We start from the raw sequence: 15,072 nt of genomic DNA, 5'->3' as shown, positions 1-15,072 counted from the left end.
ACTGGTAGTGTGGTTGCTGTTTCAAGATACAGCTGGGCAGTTTTACAATGCATGATCCTTTTCATATATCTTATCGAATGTTGATATCAAAGAAAATAGACCTTGCAGACATAAACTTTAAATGATGTTGTTTTCCAGTGCGAGAGGGTGAATCAGGATCATTATGTGTTCTACCATCTGAGAAAACAAGTGTAAAGTGAAATATCATTTTTTTTTTTTTTACATCTATTTCACTTTTATCAGGACTAATGCATGGATGCCTCTATTTGTGTATCTTTTGTTGTTTTTTTTCAAGTAGATTCCAGTTTTAATTAAGTTTTGAAAGTCAAACTAGTATGTATTATCTTTTTTCTGATAACTGTCAAGAGTGAGTTTTTATACCTCCGAAAACTAAACTGAAGTTGTGTGCATTATAAAGGCAATGCTGTTGTGCATTTGATGTCTCCAGTCATGGGGTCTCTTGACGAAGTCAGCTAGCATTATACTGGAAAGGGGAAAAGTCACTCACAGCTCAGGCGGCTGGGGGCATTTTGCCCTTTTAGAAGGCAAAAGGCGTGGATCTGTGAAACATTTCCTCTCTGATTTGTCCTACCTGTACATATACCAAGATTTTGCTGAACCTTCAATACATTCTTAAAGTATTCAGCTTGTTAGAAAAAAACCAAACAAACAAACATAGGACCTCTGGGTTTTGGTTAGTCTTTTAGAATGTCAAAGCATAGATTTTATGCATTGATTGATATAGGATTTCAGTAATCCCTTGATGTTGAAATATCGTAGAACTATTGTCTAGAAAATGTGTATTATTTGTTTTCATAGAATGAAAGAAAAAAAATTTCAAACTGAACCGTCATCAAAGTTAGGTTGCACCTTTCTTCAGTAGATATGAAACTAGTACCAGGGGGGTGTTTCATAAAGCCGCTCGTAAAGTTACGAACAACTTACGAGCGACTGGTGATCAGTTCTTGTGCTGATTTATGGAAATTCTGATATGTACAATAGTGTATAGCACATCAGAACTGATCACCAGTCGCTCGTAAGCTGTTCGTAACTTTACGAACAGCTTTATGAAACAGGGCCCAGGCTTGTACAATAATTGTAGGTGTAATCAGCTACTGTGGATTGTTGGAACTTGATGATTTCCCTTTTCTTTGATCTTTTCTGTGAGTTTATAATATGTTTGAGAAAGCATCCCTGCTGTTTAATTCTAAAGTAGAATTAATAGACAAACAGGCAGAAATAATGAAAACAAAACAACAACAACAAAAATAACCAAGCAGAAGTACAATTTCCACTGAAAGTTATTACGGCAATTGAAAGTGTAGTCAACGTCCATTTTATGCACCATGCATCATTGTTCATGTATGTCAACTCTGTTGTTTTTACTAAAAATGTTATAAATCGCCGATCTTGTTTTTGAAAACATTTTTAATATTGCGATATAAGTAACTGTATTCCAGGTTTCATTTTATGCATTATGGCACTTGACATTTCCAGTCTTTTCACCAAAGAACGAAAAAAAAACACAACTTTGTTATTGGTTTCTGGTTTCTTACAAACAATGCAGTTGTTACGGCAACTGATGTTATCACATACATTGCAGTGTCAGGATTCCCCCCCTGGAGGATACCTGGTAATGCGCACTCAATAGGAAATGCGATGCGAGACATTTTCCTGACAAAACAGCCTTTCTTTCAAAACATGCAGCCTTGTGTTTTTCTATGAATGTTTTTTTTTTTCTTCAGTTCTGCTGTCTACTCTGATCGTATGTGATGTAGTATCCCCTGTGGATGTTTTCAAATTGGGGCTCTAGTAGTGCGTAAATGCTTTGCACAAAGCAGCAGCAGCTCGACATGTCTTACATGACCACTTTTTCCCCTTTAGTGTGTTGCCTAGAAATCATATTTTGTTTTGCAACATATTGTAAAACTTTTTGTAAAAATTACAGCAGTAATTTTATGCCACTTTTTGAGGTTACACTGAGTAGGTGCAAACTGTAATGTACATGTATGTATACTGTAGTTGATGTGTTTTTCATTTGAGGATCATTCGATGTTAATAGGCTCTTCCGATCGTAATTGATTGCTACACAGTATGAAATGAGCAAGCTGTATAAAGAAATTCAAAACTGATGAAACTATAGATTCCAATCCTCATCTCTTTAATTTTTGCTATGAATATCTGCTCCCTTTCTGTATTGAAACAAAGTGAAGATGTACAATCAGCAAATGTGTTCCCCCTTTGGTACTCAATAAGTTCCAGTACAAGAAACCAGTCCAGTGCAGATATGGTGATTTTTATATATAAGGAAAAAGAACTTTGGACCAGTAGACCAGTCTGTAAATATTGTTGACATCGTCTGCATTCTGCTGTATTGACGTGGCATTTTCATCGTGGAGCAAAGCCACGTACTACATGTAGGCCATTTCACGTAACGTACATGGCCGTGCTCCAGGGATAAAAATAGCCCCTGCGCCCGCAGGATCTGTGGAAATCCCACTTTGGACTCACATTACACAAATTGCTTTTGCGTCGTCGGCGAAGTAGGTGGGGGATGGGTGGAATGCTCAGAAAGAGAAAGATAGGGCCAGCACCCCTCCTCCCCCCCCCCCTTTTTAAAAGAGAAAGGAAAATGGGAGGGGGTTAATGGAGGATGGGAAGAGAAAATTGGTCAAAAGAACAGACAAAGAATGAGCTACATTGGGCAAGGGTTGAGGAGGGAATTTTCTGCGCATCTCTTTTTTGTGCCCCTGCTGCCAGACCGTGATGCATGCGTCTCACCCAAATATTCCGCTAATGCAGGAAAGATGGATTATGCAGCACAACCCTACATGACTGCGCAAGCAATGGATGGATGCGGGGAGGGATGAGCATTATACCATGTGGAGGGAAGAGAAATGGAAAGAAATATAAAAAGAGCGAGAGAGGAGGAAGATAGAAACTTAATGCGGGGCTAGAACTTTGCGGTGTCAGAAGGTCAACTTTTGGAGGAGTTCTATTACAGTCTGGGCGGGATTAGAAGAAGGAGACGACAGGAAAACAAGATGAAGGGGAAAAAACAGGGACTTGTGACTGAACGCATCCGGGGGAATGGAAGTAAAGCCTTCACCCATATTCTCTTACATTGCTCCACATACATTATATGATGCGGTTGCTGTTTATGACAATATGGTTGCAGGTTATATTTCGTGTTGATGCCAAAATGCCAGCATCTTTGCCTGAAGTCTTCTAGGATGGCAGAAATTTCTCATATCAAGTGCAAACAGCTTTGCTTGTTCCATCTAATTGGCACTTTCTACTTGTAATTGTGACAGCAGAAACTGATTTGCAGAATTTCTAGTTCTAAAAAGAGCAACAGTGAAGGGAAAGGAAAGATACTGTGAGGATGGTTGACTCATGAGCATTATGATGGATGTTCAAAGGTTTGTATCAGACTTCACATATATAATGCTTGAAATCCCATTTTTGATAATGAAGCAGTCCAAAATGTTTCTGTAACTCAAATGTTCACTGTGTTCACACACATATGACACTTTGACCATGAGCTAAGATTAAAAAGCTGGGGGAGGGGGGGGGGAACATATCTCTAGATCTCATACAAACTTCAGGGAGAAACTTCAATGAGTGAAAATAGAATGCCACTAAACATCATTTGAAGTCTTTGCACAGTGATGCTTTTAGCACATCCGTAGCTGGGCAAGATCCTTGAGATGTGTTGTACTGCACATTGCATCTTGGCCATTCTGCCCACAACGGAACAATTACCCTCTGTAATTGAGGTGAGATATAAGAGCACTGACTATTTTCGTACAAGTTGGAGGTCAGCGTTTCCTTGCAGAATAGGGTATATTCAAGCCGAGCAATACTGCACATTGTAAAGCCATAGTTTGTGAACATGTTCTACAAAATTTTGGATATTTTTTCTCAGGTTTCCTGCACAGTATTGCACCAATTTATGATTGTGATAAATATATTTGGTGTAAGACAATCCCTTTCTCATCACTCATATTTCTTTTTTTTTTTTTTAAAGACAAAAAAAAAAAAAAAATCCATTACACAGACCCACCACAAGATGGTATGATTGTGATATTGATAACAATACATCTTAGTTGTTAAAAACATTGCTTTTTTCATAGAGAATGCTAGCTATTATTTACAATACAATTTATAAGTGCATTTATTTGGTACCGTAGCTAATCTTTTCTTTCTTATGCATTTGCATGATGCAGCACCTGAAATGGAAGAACTGACTCAAGCTACAAAGTGGGCATTCAACATGACAAAACTGCTGCACACTTCCATCTATCAATAGATAAATAAATAAATGATAGTTTATTTATAATATTCAGCTGGTCATGAGTATCTATATAGTTTTGAAATTTGTGTATAAATCCTTCATTATGATATGAATATGGAATGATACATACTGTAGTAATTTATGTGAAGATCAAGATGAAAGTGTGCGCAGCAGTGTAGAAGCCAGTTTATACATTTTGTACTCTGTTTCCTATATAGCCTTTTTTTGTCATTTGTGGGACTAACTACATGTAATTTCTTTCTGTCACTGATTATATATTTTTCTTCCTGTCACTGTTTATATCTTTTTCTCCATCACTCCCTTCCCTACAGAGATGAAGCTCTCTGTACATGTACAGTGCTCTACATTTTCTCTCCTCTATTGTAGCTGTCTTTCTGTTTGTCTGTCTGTCACACAAATACACACACACACACACACACATGCATACATTTTAATTCTCGCTCTGTTTCTCTTTATATTTCTGTCTGCATCTTTACTCGTCTTTGTCTAACTTGCCAGAGGTGATCTGTATTTTGTATTGTTTGCCTGTCTGTCGGTTTGTTTGTTGTCTGTCATACTCAGACATGTTATCTAATATTAACCTGTTGAGGACGAGTCCAGAGTATACTCGGGCAAGCGTTTTACGGGAAATGCGTGTTGTAGCAAAATCAAACCGTCCTCAATGGGTTAAGTACACTGTGTAGTTGTTATATTCAGCCAATCTGAAGTCACTTTGGATTTCATGTGTTGCGTTCATAAACAAGGAGAATCTATGAAACAGTTATGTTTAAATTGCAATGCATTCTATGTGTGATTATTTGAAAGCAGTTTTAAAGCCGCTGTACATTGTAAGTAAACACTGTGCTCAGTCTATAAAGTGCAGATTGTGTTCGATGTACACTGTGCACTGTCTGTATTGTACATCAAACATCATGTGGATATTTATATGCTTCTGCCAGACAAGAATTTAAAAGTGTACTGTAAAGTCCAAGAGGACGTGAGCATGAGTTTGATGACAGAATAAAATCATAGATGGGACCATTAAGTTGCAATTCAAATTTCAGGAGTAGCGTTGCCATGTAGCTATATAAAAGTTCATCATTCACAATACTGTGGTTTACTTTAAGATCATAATGAGCGCTAAAGAGCTTTGATGGTTAAACACGCAATTTGCTTCCTGATGGTCCGGAACAAGGTCAATAATCTCTGCTAATTATTGTTGCGCAAAGCTGCCTTTGCGGCTGAAGGAAGTGTTTACCTGATCGGCATGCTCCCTTGCTTGCATTTGATCTGCTCAACTTATTTTCTTTATACATGGGTGAATTCAAATGATGCCGCAAAATCTTCAAACTCTGTCTGAGGTCCTATCAGTCAAGGAGCAGAAAAAAAGAATAGATTTTGTATGGTAGCCATAATAACTTTGAATTTATTTTTTAAGTGGTGATAAAATTCTTCAATGCACAAAAGCAAAAAAGAAAAAGAAAAGAAAGGCCATTTAAGGGGCATGAAACTAAGCTGTGACAGTATGGAATGACATTGATACATTTTCATGCCTTTTCTCTGAATGTACTGACAGTGGTCGTGGCAAAGCTATTTAGAAGGTTGTTTTGTTGAAAAGATCCATATTAATCTAAATTGTTGCTTTTGACTAAAAAGGGGAATATGTTTTTATCATGCTAGGCAGAAAGAGACGTACATTGTATTAAAACAGAGCATTGTTGGCCCTTTTCAGAGTGAAAGAGACAAACGTTTGTGTATTGTAAGCACATCTGTTTGGGATTTCAATTTTTTAACAAGAGGAAGTGTTATATTTTAATGTTTCCATTTAAAGGACAAGTTCACCTTCATAAACATAAGGATTGAGAGAATGTAGCAATATTAGTAGAACACATCATTGAAAGTTTGAGGAAAATCAGGCAATCCGTTCAAAAGTTATGAATTTTTGAAGTTTTTGTGCAGTACCCGCTGGATGAGAAGACTACTGCTGTGTATGAATAACTTAGATGTCACATGCGTACAACAATATAAGGAAAATATAAAGAGAATTTCACAAAATTCCATCTTTTGAAAAAAGTACACATTACCCTGACTCCTTACCGACACATGTTATGGGTAATATTATTCCCCCTGCCTTTAGAAAGAGACAAGTCAAGTGCTCTTTTATTATGCGAAAAAAGTGAAAATATGTTGAAGTTTCTTTTACATTTTCTTTATACTGTTGTATGCATATGACTCACAAGCTGTAGTAGTCTTCTCATCCAGCGGTTCCAACACAAAAATTTAAAAAATTCATAACTTTTGCATCGATTGTCCAATTTTCCTCAAACTTTCACTGATGTGTTCTACTAATATTGTTGCAATTTCTCAATCCTTATGTTTATGAAGGTGAACTTGTCCTTTAATACACAATGTCTTTCACATAAAACAAACATCTAGAGAAGTCAATGAAAAAGACCCCTGTATCATTCGGTAAACACTTCAACTTCGTATACTTTCCAGCTGTAATTCGAATGAAGTCAACTGGGCTATTCCACGGTTACTCACGTTACACTTGGAGAAACCTTCACTCATTCCTGGAGCTGTAACTCCCTTATTATAGATATGAACCAAACAACTTTTTATCACAACAAAGTATACAGTCTGACTATCCTTTGTATAAAAACAAAACTTGAGAAATTTCGATATGCTCCTGGCAAATCTTTAAAATGTGTCGGTTACTCACGTTACACGATTTGGACATGCATAAAATGAAAAGTCGACAAAAGTGAAAAGTGTCCTCATACCAAGCCTTTATGAAAGTTAATTATATCCATTTCAAAGAGGTACAGTAGGGAGACAAACTTTGTTTATAGTATGAAAAATAACAAACGCATGCTTTTTTCTTGGGGTGCAGATAAGGTGGTTACTCATGTTACGGTTACTCACGTTACATTTTGTCCATGTATGGTCCTTAATATAAATGTCACAAAAAAAATTAATAATGTGTGTAGCATTCAAGTTTCTTTTTCTGAAATAATGTGTGTAGGATATCAGAGACCAGTTTATGTTTAAAGATAACATTCTGAGTAGGTTTCCTTTTCTCTTTTACTAAATTGGACGATATATATGCTATTTATGTATTTACTATACTGTATGAGATCTGGCATGGGCTTTGCAAATGAAAAAACTCGAAAACAAATGCATTCAATTTAATTTCTCGCCTCAGCATCAATTGCAAAGTGTAAAAAAGAACAGCAGTAAGTATAAAAAAATAGACAAACATAATTAAATACTCTTCAGATTGGCTATACAATAGACCCTAGACATAGACTCAAAATCCAAATCAAATGTTCACATTGAGCTCTCCTTTCTTGATACTGTCCATGTCATTTAACCTGCATTTTGACTATACTATCCAACTGATATGTGTTTGTATTGAAAGTTAAAGTGTCAACAATTATTGTCAATATTGATAGCTGGTGCAACTATGGTAGTTTTTTTCTTTAAACATCTTCTATTTCATGTAAAAGATTACAAGGGTTGGGCCATTTCCAATACATCCCAACTTGCTCCATTACAGATACAGTGTAAAATATACTTGATATGTAGAACTTGGAAATTACTTCTCCAGGATACATTCTTCTGTCTTACTCCACTGTATACCAGTCTCTAATAGATAGATGGGTTCTCTTGTGCCTCCTCTGACTCTGGTTAAACTTGACTTGCTGCATTTTGAGATCTCGTTAAAATGTATTACATTTAGGGTTGTTATCACATTTAGGGTTAAGGTGTATTACATTTAGGGTCGATATTACAGTTAGCATTGATATTACAGTTAGGGGTGATACACTGGGTACCAGCACTGTCAGAGTTCATGATTCTTATGAATCTCCACCATCCTTGCACAAATTGCACTCATTCATCCAGCATGCTCACTTACGTGTAGGTTAACTATGTACACAAGAATCTCTAGATCTCTGGGAGCTCATGCAGAATGGGACATGGTGATGATACTTTGTGAAGAGCACTAATTTCCATGATGAAGTTCTTGTGATATTTACTGTACGTATCTTAAAAACAAACATTGTGGGGAAGCTTGTTTGAAAGTTGGACATGATCGAGACAAAGTTCAGTAAATTTTACTTATACTTTCCCACTTTGACATCTGGGAACACCTTGTAGAAAAGAGCATGCGTTTCCAAAATTGACAATGCCATGTACCAAGCTCATATTTATTTATTTATTTGTTTATTTTTATGAGGAAAGAGTCACATCAGAGAGGGGTACTCTCATCTCACTTTTAATTAACCAAAAATAACTTCAAAGCTTACCATGAGACTTAAAATTTGCCATCCCACAGTAAATGTTACCTAAATTCATAATTTTTGCTGGTTACTCACGTTACAAAATGGTTACTCACGTTACAAGGTTACTCACATTACAGTTTTTCTTCATCATTTTTATAAAGATTAGTAATTTGTTGTGATTTTGATAGTCATCACCTTGTCAGAGTTTGTTTGAAGGAAGAGAATTTCAAATCCCATCAATTTAATGTGAAGAATTTTTCTCTCAGAAAACAAAGTCAGTTTTTTTGGTTTAATACTCACGTTACATCGCCTAAGTGGGTTACAATATTTATTTTTGAACGAGTTCTACAAATTTACTTGAAAAGCTGTTGTGTATTTTAGGTAATTTGAGTCTTCTAAAATTCAGAAATGAATAAACTGGTATGATGTTGCAATAATGAAATGGTAATATGCCATATTCCATTTTTCTCTATTTTTCTTGTATTTTGGTACAGAATGGAAGTCACAACTTTCAACCATTTTCCCCCAAAGTAAACGTTTGAAAATTAACTTTTTATTTTTGGTTCCTGAAAATATCATGTATGAAGGACTAAAAATGAGAATAACACAGAAAAATATTGAATTTGAATTTTTAAGCTCATGTCCACCAACCTGTGGAATAGCCCAACTGATAAATATATGTTTTATTCTTTCATCTTTTAGGAAAGGATGTACAAAAATTTACTGTCAGCATAAGCTCAGGTCAATGGTTTCATGATATTTGTTAGTGTGAGTTAGTTGTTTATGAGCCAGCAATGAGCTTTCATGATCAGTGGCAATAGCCATAATATCAAATGTTTGGATGATTTGTACGTTTGATTTTTGTTCTGATTTATGTCATGTTCAATATTCTATACCCATGATTCTACTGTTTCTTGAATACAGACAAAAACAAACAAAAATGTGTGTTTCCACAGTAATTAATTTTTTTCCTTTTCTTTCCTTCTTTTCTGTAGGAAGTCAAAATTTTGATGTCATCCGCTTTGCAACGTACAGATGCAGCTGCAAGCTCCGCTTTGTCCAGAAAAGATGCAGCTGTAAGTATGATGATCGCTGTCAATTCTGTTACCTAGAGAAAAGAAAAAAAAATCCTCTTGCTGTAAACTTTAGAGTAAAAAGGTGTTACTTGCTCGATATATATACATGTTAAAGACTTGGTTGGTTAGAAAATTGCTATGTAGGGCAGGACTTTGGTGAGCTTTATGCTTGTCAGGATTAGCCTTTAATGCTAGAAATTATTTGTGCATGCAATCTGAATGTTGGTGAAACCAATTTCTCTGTCCGAAATCTGTTCAGGAGCCGTTTCTGTGTTCATGGTTTTCTGGAGAATGAATACAGGATGCCCTCAGACACTCTTTCTACTTCTCCTGTTTCTACTGCTCGTACAACACGTAAATGCTCTTTGCACTACCCTGCCAAATCTAGGGCTTCCTTTGTCAGGCATACAAAAGGAAGCCAGGTCTGCAAATATAACTTAGCCTTTCAGTATTAAACCCCTTTATAGTCGCAGTTTGTCACCTACTTGTATGTTGAGCAGATATTGAGAGAGTGTCTGTGAAGAACAATTTATAAGTGAGTATAACTATCCAAAGTCCCAGGTGGGAATCATGATGTGATAGTAGCAAATACTGTGAATTTGGAAATTTATACATTTATTATTATTATTATTTGTATAAGTAGTAAGTCTTGCATGACAAAGTGTGTTTGTTTGCAATTTCACTGAATGTGCGCAAGTACACTTGTGATAATAAGAAATGAAATGGATAAAATGGAGTTAACATAATGTTTGTTTGTTCTTTACCGATATATCTTCATGCTCAAAATGGAGGGTAAAATGCGCTGAAGTTTCCACACTGCAAAATGTTCCATTTTTTTTTTTTCGTTCAGGGTGGTCACGCAATGCAATACAGGCAATGTGAATAGTGACGTGTGGTGAATTGCCACTCCTTTTGGTACAATTGTACACCTGTCCTTGCAGCGTACGTCTCGTCATCTCATGTATAGACAGACTTACCCAGCACACGTTGCCCATATTGTATTTTGGGCAGTATCGACCATCTTTTTGCTCCCAGCAAACAGCAGCACCGTAAGGCTTTCTGCAATATATCGCCCGCTACCCATGCAAGTTCGATCCTAGAAATTGATAGGGCAGCGTCTCATGTATGTAATCATATGCTATTGATCAGACCAGGACAGAGCGATGAAGGTTGTTTGAGTATATGGAATTCAACCAGTCCAGTTGCCGGACAGTCCTTAATTACCCCGAGGTGCAACAGGTGAAATTTAATATCTGCTGCTGTCCCTCAAAACTCCTATCAAGATGTCTACTGTCAGTACACGATGCTTTAATGCCTACTTTGTCTTTCTTGTCAGAAAAACACACACACACACACACACACACACAAACAAACAAACAAACAAACAAACAAACAAACAAACAAACCATGTGGCCCTTTGATAAAGAACACTGCAGTTCTCTGCAAGGACCCTCCTTTCCTCACCTGCTGGCATCACTGTAAAGCAAGATTCTTTTTTTTTTTTTTGGCAACTGATTGACAAATTGCCCTACATCGACATAAATAAGCACTGAATTGATCAGTGTTTTAGTAGTAGCCATGATAAATGGCTTCTACTAAAACAGTAGTACTAAAAAAATTAGTCATGGCTACTACTAAAACACTGATCAATTCAGTGCTTATTTACGTTGATGTAGGGCAATTTGTCAATCAGTTGCAATGAAAACATCTCGACGGAAGAATTTCATGAATTTGAAGATATTTTTTGTGGCATGAAATTTTCGCAGATTGGAACTGTTGGCCTTTTTGGTGGCGTGAATATTTTTGCGAATTGCCACTCGCATTCAATGCATAAAGTGTAGATAAGATCTTTCGCGTGCATTGTAACTGTGCATATATTGGCTCTTGCGAAAGTCCTGAGAATATAATGCACGTGAACATTTCCCATTTTTTGTTGGGATGCCTACTTGTATAATTGAGGTTCAGAAAAACTGCTCTGAAAACATCTCTGATTTGGTCCACTTGCATCATGACTATAAAGCCATGAACCCCAGTGATTTCATTTTTTTTTTCTGTAGAATATGCTTTCCTGCCTATGTGAGCAATTCTTCATTTAATAGAGCCGTGATACCGTTCAATGCCATTCTTGTTGGCATACTGTACTGCAGACATCTTTGGTCGCTGGATTCCGTGATTTTAAAGGGATGACCAATTGGTGGGGATGAGGATGGGGCCTTTACCTTTTTTGCGACATATCAAGAAAGCAGTCGTAATAGAACATACCATTCTAAGAGGAGTTCAACGTTTATTGGATGAAAATTGGTTTTGGAATGGTTTAGACATCCAAAAACAAAGTAATACAAAGCGATTGTAATGAAAGATAGGTCCCACCGTTTATTAGATTGCTCTGTTTTGGATATCTCAGCCATTTCAAAACCAATCTTAATCAAATGAACATTGATTTCCTCTTGGAGTTACATTCACTTTCACATTTCAGAAGAGGTTTGTCGTCATCTCAGCAATAAATGTTAGAAACCTGAAGCTAGGTCTAAGCCAAAACTTTACAAGCCCTTTAAAGGCATTCAAAAATAGGGTATCATCTGGCCCGCTAGCTGTTTGCTTTCCCAACATGTAGACTTGCTGATGCAAAGAAAGGTGGATCCATGTGAAACAAGGTCACAAGGCAATGTTTAAATGTTTGCAGAAAAACTTGCAGACCATGTTCATTTTTTTTTTTTTTTTGTGCTCATGTGCAGCCATAAGATTGGCCTTCCATGCCCAAGGCCTGTCAGTGTTTGCCAAGTATCAACAGTATGGAGACAAAACAGAGTAGCCAGAAAGACCAATAGACAGAGAGAAAGAGATAGATGTAAAGAGATAGAAAGATAGATAGATAGATAGACAGATAGATATAGGGAGAGAGAGATGCATAGAGATCTAGGGGCAGACAGAGATGGAGATGACAAGAGATAGAGAAGGAGAGAGAGAGAAACATACAACATGTACAGACAGATGCGAAGAGATAAACACTAAAAAGAGATCAATGCAAAGAGAGAGAGAGATAGATAGATGATATACAGTACGTATACAGAGAGAGATAAGGAGAGGGAGAAGGAGATATCTTCATTTGGTGCTCTGTACTCTCTAGAGGTTGTTCAAATTTTGTTGTTGTTTTTGTTTTTACGGTGCCATCACACGTTTGTCAGTGCACATATCGCTAAGATTCCATAGCGACCTCGAAAGAGCAACAGGAAAGTATGGCACCCAAAACTGAGTGCTTTTTTAGGATGCAAGCCACATATGATTGCAGTGGTGACACTGAGATGAGAGAAAAAAAAGTCTTCATCTGAAAGAATTAAAGTGAAATATATGAATTCTTGCTCGAGGAAATTTTAATGGGGGCGGGGGAGCTCGAAAAGATACCCTTTTGGCGAACTGGTTTTTGTGGGCAACAGGTCCTATCTGACAGGTTGGTGTCAAATGTAGTATACTCGAATATCCTTCTCTTCCTTCTACTTCTGCATCATAATCTGATTGTTTACTTGAACCACACCCCGGCTTAAAAAGAATATCTCTCCTTATAAATAGTGCAGAAATGACTTGGATATAAATCTATATTTATCAGTATTGAGGGTGTGGTGAAAAATTGGCATTTCATTTCATTTCACATGCACTTTATTATCCCTATAGTGCTGTTAGCATTTTCTCCACATCAGGTCATAGTTTTGTTTTTCTGATTGTGTCTATACAAAAACACTGTCAGCAAATTGTTTTGATCTTATACATGCATGGATTTTATTGTCCTCTCTATTCTTCAGCTTGTGCTACGTATTGCTCGTCATTTGTTGAGTTATTTCTCTGTGCTAGGCTGATTTACAGGACCATTTCTCATCCTTTGAATCTCCTGCCCTCTCTTATTACCTATACCTCATTTGCGTTCCATTATTGCCTTGCATCTATGCACTCATCTCACTATTCCTCTTCAATTCATCTCTCCCATTTCCAAACTCCTTCTCTTCTCCCTACTCAGATTCTCCTAACCCTGTAAAAGTGGAAATTTTCGCGGTGTTGAAATTTTCGTGCATTTCGTGCAACCAGAAACTAGCACGAAAATAAAAGCATGCGAATATTTTTGCGTGCCATATGCTCCTGTACTTAATATCTTGATTCCGCGGAATTAAAAACACGCGAAACTCTTCTTACCCGGCCAAGCGCGAAAAAGTAGACGCACGAAAATATCCACTTTTACAGTATTCCTTTTCATCTTATTTTGTTCCTTACTTCTCTCTTAACTCTTCATTTTCTTTTCTGTATATTTCTCCTTTCTCCTCCTTCCTCATCACCATCACCATCACCATCACCATCACCATCACCATCACCATCACCATCACCATCACCATCACCATCACCATCACCATCACCATCACCATCACCATCACCATCACCATCACCATCACCATCACCATCACCATCACCATCACCATCACCATCACCATCACCATCACCATCACCATCACCATCATCAACATTATCATCATTATCATCATTATCATCATCATCACCATCATCAACATCATAACCGTCATGATCAACATCATCACCAATATCACCGACATCACTATCATTACCATTATCATCATCATCTTCATTTCTGCCTGCATCCTGCTTAGTTTTGCTTTCATCCTCTCCTTTCTCTTATTCTTTTCTTGATGTCACAGCTACAATGAGTTTGATGTCTCTGCAGCTTGAAAAGTGTAAACACATTTTCAACTTATATTTTTTTACTCACCACAATGAGACTGTTGACTGTACACAAATGTGCAAATGCTGGTACTTGTATTATTGTAATGCATCCCCAGTTCCACATACACATAGAAAGGGAAAATAATGAATGGATTTGAATGATTAAATTACATGCCAAAGTAATATGTAAGGTTTTGCTATAAAGGATTAATGGCACTGCCTTTTTAAACTATTTTTTCTTTCATTATAGAATGAGAACTGTACAGTCTTTTGCCATAATGCAGTCAAAGCAAATGGATGTAAGAAAAATAAAAGGAATTTCACAAATTTTCATTGCTCTATGAAAACTGCACAATCTCATCAATTTGTAAGTAAGATGTGTTATGGCAAATGTCATTCAATATAATGTTCATGTCTTGTAGGGGGCTAGATGGTGTGCTCTCGTGATATTCTAGAAAATCATATTTATTTCAATATTCTTTTATTTTCTGGAACAATCTAAGATGTATTACTTAAGTGTTTTACACTAGACCTCCTGTCCTCATTGACTTTACATTGATGTTAGGGTTCAGACTTTCCCTTTAATTTTTCCCCAAGTCACTGGATGTCTTGGGTACAGAGGATACTACAGACACATTCTCTATTTTTCACACATTTCTCATGAGTAATGATGATGAGTTTCAAATGTTGC

The 15,072-nt window shown here is 36.7% G+C and overlaps 1 pseudogene; it reads left to right on the top strand.

Annotated features, from left to right (window-relative positions):
* The window catches only part of LOC139727496 (dystrobrevin beta-like), a 111,497-nt pseudogene that overhangs the window by 47,150 nt on the left and 49,275 nt on the right, over positions 1-15,072 (top strand).

The sequence above is a fragment of the Diadema antillarum genome, unplaced genomic scaffold (genome assembly GCF_040938485.1).
Source record: "Diadema antillarum isolate AM-2024a unplaced genomic scaffold, OU_Dant_1.0 seq00000133_RagTag, whole genome shotgun sequence".
NCBI lineage: Eukaryota > Metazoa > Echinodermata > Echinoidea > Diadematoida > Diadematidae > Diadema > Diadema antillarum.
The sequence above is the reverse complement of the archived record's forward strand: the minus strand, read 5'-3'. Positions and strand labels throughout refer to the sequence as shown.